Raw genomic sequence first — 7,930 nt, forward strand, 5'->3', positions numbered from 1 at the left:
TCACTTAAAATAATTTGAGGATTAAATCAATTATTAAATCTTTTAAATATTAAGAATTTTTTAATCAACATGTTATTTTTTCAATGAAAAAATTTAAATCTATCAAGTCAATCTTATATTCTTTCAAATATTAAAAATTATTTGTTCTGTTGTTTTTTTCGGACATGTTCCTTAAGTAAAGTTGTTTTTCCTTCTACGAATCGTTAACGAAAAATCAAATTAATTAAGAAGGAAAACCCAACGACTTATTAAAACAAAGGATTATATGATGGAATGGATTCAAAGATATTTAAAGGCAGCTGAAATGGAGGTTTCTAGATTATCGATAATGTCTATTCCTATTTTAAACCGTTTGAATTTGATAATATAGTTTGATTCGGTATCGACAATAATTGTGTATTTATTTATTTTGGTAGCTCATATATTTTAATTTTGATTGCTTAATATTTACTCTATTGATTAAAAAATCGCAGATCAGCCCTATCTTATTGAAATGGTAACGTTGTAAAATTTATTACCGCTTTCATCACGGCAAATTCTGCATTGTTGATGTTGTTTCCAGTTTCAACCCCCTTGATTTTTTGTGATCATCTAGCAATAGTGGAAATTATAATTTTGTTTGAAGTTTTTTAGAATATGAACATACTTATTTAATTTACAACATATTGTCATCTTAAGATACTAAAAAAATCAATAATTGGTGTATTTTTATTGACTCGAAATTGTAACTTAAAAAATATTTTTTTTATAAAGAAAAAAAGAATATTGCAATAGTGAATGATAAATTTCCAATGAAAAGTTCAGATAAAATACCATCAAAGATGTAAAACTATTTCGTGTTTTATGTTAATTAATATATAGAATTAAGTCATAATGTGTATACCTACAAGAAAGATCACATTCTTCTCGATCTTTTTGAGAGAATAATTCTACAAGAAACTTAGAATGTGACTTTGAGTGAGAACCTCCTATTGGAATTTTAATAATCTTTATAAAATACAAAATAAGTGCAAAACCCTACAAATTTTAAATTTATAAAGGTACTTAATATTAACAAAAAATAAAAGTAAACATATTTATTAAAATTCAGTATTTATTTTTAAATAATTCAGCAAATACTCTTTAATCAGTGTTCTCGAGATTGACCTTAGCAAGACTCTATTAATAGTAGTAATTTCTAAAATAAAACATAAAAATGATATGGCAGTTATTTCTTTTAATCTTATCCGAGTGTATCATGTCACAGTTTTTAAATTTATTTAAAATAAATAAATAATTAGATACAACTTATTAATATATTAAAATTAAAGTTAAATTATTTAAATAATATTTAAATTTGATTTTCGATAAAAATAATTATTAATCAAATTTTACTTATCCTTTTATCCAACTTCAAATTAATCATTAAATTATTTTTTTAAAAGACTTAATTATCTCCTCCAAAATAATGATTGAAGTTGCTATGATATTTTATTTCTATTCCGAAACAAAAGTTAAAAAGTACAATCATTTTTACATATTTTAACATTATTTAAGTTGTACGTTTTGTAAGCATTTTTAGTTAATGTTTAGTTTTTTCAGTCGTTAAAAAAATTGTTGGGTTATATTAGTAGTACTTGATATATTTTTTTATAGTTTGTAGTGCCTTCCCTTATACATTATTTTTAGCTTTTAGCTTTATATTTTGTATTTTATCTTCTTCTAATTCCCAAAATATTATTAATTACACTTTTACATAGAGTATAATTATATTTAATTTTTTATTTGTCTGCTTTCACTCATTTACATGCATGATGTTGTGATCCATCCACTGGTTGTCATGTTTTTTCTCATTATTTTTTTATTGCTCCAAATAATGTTATTTTTTTGTTATTTATTATTTGTTTTTTTACTCGTACATTTCCAACACAATGTTCTTGATATATTGATGCAGCAATGTCCAATGTCCTGTACTAGCTTTTCTCTTTATAAATATAACAAATATTAATTTAATATTCCATTTATTTTTATTCTCATATATACAAAGGATATAGAGAGAAGAGGGAGAAAAATCCATACTTACCCCGCGAATCTGTCAATGCGCACGCATATATATATATATATATATATATAAACTCTCCACTACTAGCCTATCCTAATGAATTTATATTTTTTATTACAATGCCATGCATCTTAAGTCATTTTTCATTTCGCTGTTGTTTATTCTACTACATGCGAATATAATAAGGTGTGTTTTTAGTATTTTTAAAAATAAAATAAAGTATGGTAATGATAATGTAGTAGTCTCCTATCTGTTTATTTACTCTATCCTGAACTGTGATTGCAAGGAAAGTCCCCTACAGTAATAACAATAAACACGTAGGTAGAAGCCCCGAAATTACGCATGCATTGTATAGTTTATAGGTTGACAATGATTTCAATGAGTAGAGACTTTGAGAGCTTTTTATTTGAAGCCTCTTTTTTTGATACCTTCCGTTCCATTAATTCCAACCTTCATTCACTGTTTTGTTCTTTGTTCAACTTTATATTAATGATTGATTGTTTTCGGTTGGAGTTTTGGTGTCAAAGTATGTCTTTGACGATGCTCATTCATCATTATTGAAGCTTCGTAGCGTAGGATACGTTGCTTCGTCGCGTACCTTATCATTCTTTTTTTGTTGAGTTGAAGTTGTAACTTGGATAATGTTTTTTATAATTTCTACTTTTACTTTTTTCAGTCACACCAGCAGTCTATTACATGCATATTGATATTACTATTGAGTAAACTCCAATTAAGAATAGCTAATTTTATTCTCTGAATTATGTAAAATTAAAAACTAAAAGTAATGAAAATTAAAAACTAAAACTAATCTACACAAACACACAATAGATTACATTTTCAAAGACCAAATAATTTTACTTTATATAGGTTAAAAATGGTGCTTCGATATCCTCGACCATTAGCATTTTTCTATTTCACTCCCATATGTTTCATCAGTACCGTGGGGTCCTCATTTCCTCTTTCTGAAGCTATTGGGCACCTGCAACTCGTCCCCTCATTATGAGATGAGGAACTCTATAATCTACGCCCAACAACTCTTGGTTTTGGTCAAAATCTTCCTGCTATTCATCATGGGGCTTAAATGACGATGGCTCAATTTTGTTTTTGGAGAAAACTAGAATTCGATCAGTTTTTTAAATATGTATTTTCAATGGAGTATTATTTAATTAAAATAAGATTTTATTTAAAAATTTATGATGATGTTTAATTTAAAATTTTATCACACAAATTATTAATATAAATTTATTTTATCAATAAAAAATACCGAACATATTTTATTGAAATTCTTTCTCTTTATTTTTTTTTTTGCTACTATTAGCATTTTAAGTATAGTTTTATTTGATTTTTAAAGTAAATTAAAATCATTTTAGTTAATTTTTTATATATCATATATAAAATTCAATATAATAAAAAAAATACATGGATACAAATATATTATATTTTTACTTGCATGAAATAAAAATATTTTTTTATTACAATAACATGATTGGATCATTGAATAGTTTTAATAACATGTCTAATGAATAAATATTGTCGTATATTTAAAATTTTCATTTGATAAAGAGTATGTTTTATTTATAAAAAAAATATAATTTTAAAAGGAAAATAAAACATAACTAACAATGAAAATTTAAAGAATGAGAAAGACTATTTGTTCCTATACTTTTAGTTTACATGATAATAACATGATGGATAATAAGTTATTGGCATCTATAGAAATACAAAAAAGCAACTACTTAGAGTTATAATTAACTAGAAGAAAGTGTATATTAGTGAATATGAGTGTTAAAAACCTCATTTCTAAATCATATAAAGTGATTCTTTGAGTTTGTAAATGTAAACATTGAATCATTAAAATATTATATTATTATTAATTATTACTAAAATTAAAAATTGCAAGATATCAAATGACTAGTGTTGTAACTTTAATTATAATTTTATTTCTTTTCTTTGTCATAGTGTACTTTTTTAGATTTTAAGTTTATTTATTAAAAAAAAACGGCTTTTTAACATTTATTTTATTGTAAAAGTTACATTTAACATTTTAATAAATAAAATCAGTTTGTTCCTAATTAATTTTATATAGGTTTAATATGTTTTTAGTCTTTAGTTTAGGGTAAACCAATTTTTGTTCCCAAGTTTTAAAAATAACCCACAATTTTTTTTTTAAAAAAAAAATCATGTTTTAATCCTTATCTCCAAACAAAGTTAGTGTTGTTTTGATAACCTCTAAAATCATGGTAGAATATGGTGAGATGATCTTCATTTTGATCAAAGTTCACATGATTGAATTGTTTTCAAAATTATGATAGAATCAATTATAATACAAAGTTTAAGCAAATAGAAATAACTTTTACTTCTACCAAAATCAATTCTTAAAATCAATTTCATTTAAAATTAATTTTATTGTTGTCAATTCAAATACACACTTAGTAAGATTTCTTAAGAGGTTAATGAAGAATACATCAACTTATGCAACACGAGTTTATTTAATAAGAATAAAATTTATATTTATATTTTTTTGATAACTACTTTTTTTTTCGTCCCTTGATTTTTGGTCAAGTTTTCTTTTGGTCCCCAAACTCAAAACTGATTTTTTAAATAAAAATTCCAAATTTAAAGATGATTTTTATTTTGTTCATCAAATTTAAAAATGTTTTTTTCTTAATTTGAGAGACCAAAAACATATTTATCTTATGTTTCAATTTAACAACCTCAAATAGCTTTCATTCAACCATATGATTAAGCACAAATATCTTAAATTAAAGATAAATTATTTAAATAATACCCAAGTTTAATCCTTAACACAAAATTATTGATCATTTTTTATCTATCTTTTGATTAAATTCTGAACTAATCAGAGTCTCTTTCCCTAAACGAACCAGAAAAGTTAAAAGAAAAAAAAGTATATAAATTATGTCAAAAGCACAAAATCTAGAGAAATATATACTAATCAATATTGTCCTTACTTTTCAAAAACAAATCTTGATAGCACAGATAGTAGTTTCTTGTAGATGTATAGTCACATTGGCAGTGATGTATTTATTGCCATAATGAAACATTCATTCATATCACATTCCTTCAAGTTACAAAGCATCTACCCTAACAAATTTGATCTTAAAAAGCTGTCTATCATCCATGTTTATTTGGATGCTACTACAGCATCGGGAAGACTTTAAAATGTTATATCATATATAAGCAAGGACTAAAAAAGACACGGTGTTGGTCAAGCAGACACTGCTTGCTTGCGCTGTGACTTTACATACTCAACCCATGTCCTCCTTGATTGTGGAATCTGTAAAATTTTATTACAAAGCATTAAAAAAAAACCTAAAAACATATCTCAAAGTAATTTAGAGACATGGGCTACAAAATATTGAAATGTCTGAGCCCGGGTTCGAACCGGGGACCTCTAGTGTGTGAGACTAGCGTGATAACCAACTACACCACCCAGACGAGAATGTCACCTATTGGATTGTCTTTATATCAATAATTTAAACCTGGAGTGTATCTTTGAAGACAAAGAAGATTTTATTTTAAGACAATTATGCTGCTGATTAAATGTTGATGACAGTTATCCTGGGGAATAATACATTGGTTTGATGAACCACCTTATGAATGTAAACATTTGTTGTGGGGTGATTTTGTTGGAGCAACATTCCCACGTATAATTACAATATAAGGCATTGGCCTCCCTTTTATAAAAAAAACAATAAAAAATAACAAGATACAATATTAAAAAATATAAATCAAGGTATAATGATATTGATATGAAAGATTATGTGTCCGATGATATTTTTAACAATAATATATATTCATAAAATATAATGGAAAATATTTAAAAATCAAATATTGTAATAAAAAATAATCAGAATGATAATACAATGTATATAATCATAGTATCACAGATTATTATTATTATTATTATTATTATTATTATTATTATTATTATTATTATTATTATTATAAAAGTTAACCAACTTATTATAATAATAGTTTATAATTATATTTTATTGTAAAATTGTTTTACACATTGGATATATAACCTATTTTTCCAATTTTTTTTATACTAACACGGAAGCAAAACACAAACTTAGCGAAAACCATGAAGTGAACAAGCCAATTAAATAGCCAATCATTGTGCGTAAGGAAGGGGGAAGTTGATAACAAAATATATATTTAGACTTATGGAAACCCAGAAAATGGAAGATGCTGCAGCAAGAGGTTCAAGTTGGAACATGCTTGATTGTATACGTTGAATGATCGTCAATGACATGTGAGAATAGTTTTAGCTTGTAGAAAATACCAAAACCAAACACACATTTAGTGGGTTTAGGTGGTGACCAATGGATTTGGTGCGTGGGTTCATAAAAAAATTCACCGTCAAATCTACATAAGGTGGATGAATTCAAATTTATTTGGCAAATCAAAATTTCACAAAAGGTCTCGTTTTTTATTTGGAGGATCTTACATCATGATAGGTTACCTATAAAAGATAACCTTCATAAGAGGCACATCCAAGTTCAAGATGAGTATTTAAAATGTGTCATGTGCAATCAAGTTCAAGAAGATGCTTCTCATGTTCTTTTTTTCGTGCAAAATTCACAAGCCATTTGGTGGAAATGGTCCAGTTTATTGGGCACACACACAGTACCCCCTGAAAAGGCTATTGATCATTTAAGGCATATCTCACAGATCACATGGATTACAAGGGGAGAAACCTAAGCTATGATGGCCAGTTGGATGGAGTTCTATAGAGTTTGATTTGGAGAAGCTATGACACAAAATTCTGTTTGCGGGCATGGTTGAAGGCTTACCAGAGCCACTTTGATATCTCCTATCAACAATGGCAAATTGATCCAGCTAGTATTTGTTGATGGCATGCCGATTCTATAGGATTTGAATCTTTTCATATGCATAGACCAAAATTCCTTTTCTAATGTGTATAGGTGGTGCTTTATTCTTCATAGCTCTCGGGTTCTTTGCTTTTTCTCCTATGTTATTGCTTTTTGTACCCCTGGTGCTTTTATATAATATGATTATTAGTGGGTTTAGGCGTTTAGCCCTTTAGGTTCCAATGGATAAAAAAGTATAATTCAACAAATTTCAAATAAAAATTAAAATAATTCTGTTTAAATGCTTTTAAATTTAAGAAAAAGTTAGATGAAAAGATATTCAAAATAATGAAATCCATTCTATTTTATTTCATTTTAAATTATTAGCTTAAGATTGTTTTCCTATTGATATGTTATATTTCATTTCTGTTAATCAATTTAAACAACACATCATTGAATTAGTTCAATTGTTCAAACAAACACATATACTAGGTCAAAAGACAAAATATCATTTTGTCTTTTTCTTTTTTTTTATCCATCCATGAAATATCGATATATAGCATTGTAAGTATGAAGAAGAAATATTTGGGATTAGGTTGGTTACCTGGACCGCATCTAATGCTGCACTTGCGATCACACCGTGCTTGAAGCCTCGCTGCATGTGACATTTTCAGCTCGCATTATACATCCAGATCATATTATATCATCTAATTTCATTCTACTAGTTTCCTGTTTTGATTTTGCGAAGCATCACACTTTTTTGGTATAATTTTAGTGAATTAAAAATGTAATAAAAACACGAAAATAGTTTGTATTGCATAATTAAAGAGCAATAAAAGTTAAATTCAAAGTAAATGAATGAATTAAGATGTTTTTTTATATTAAAAAAGAACATTTAATATATATAAAAAAAAAACAGTGAAGAGGAAAATCATGTTGAAGAAACCATAATGATAATCACTTACAGTCGCTTTGAACACAGGCAGTAGTGCAACCATCCAAGCAATCTGCAGCATCGGGCTCAACGCTCTCCATTTGCGTAGAAATTAGAAGA

General features: G+C 26.5%; 1 non-coding gene across 1 annotated transcript; it reads right to left on the reverse strand.

Annotated features, from left to right (window-relative positions):
• Positions 1-5,423: 5,423 nt before the first annotated feature.
• Positions 5,424-5,497, reverse strand: TRNAV-CAC. Its single transcript has one exon. It is a non-coding gene; the product is annotated as a tRNA-Val (tRNA).
• Between the last annotated feature and the right edge of the window lie 2,433 nt (positions 5,498-7,930).

The sequence above is a fragment of the Glycine soja genome, chromosome 15 (assembly GCF_004193775.1).
Source record: "Glycine soja cultivar W05 chromosome 15, ASM419377v2, whole genome shotgun sequence".
NCBI classification, from domain to species: Eukaryota; Viridiplantae; Streptophyta; class Magnoliopsida; order Fabales; family Fabaceae; genus Glycine; species Glycine soja.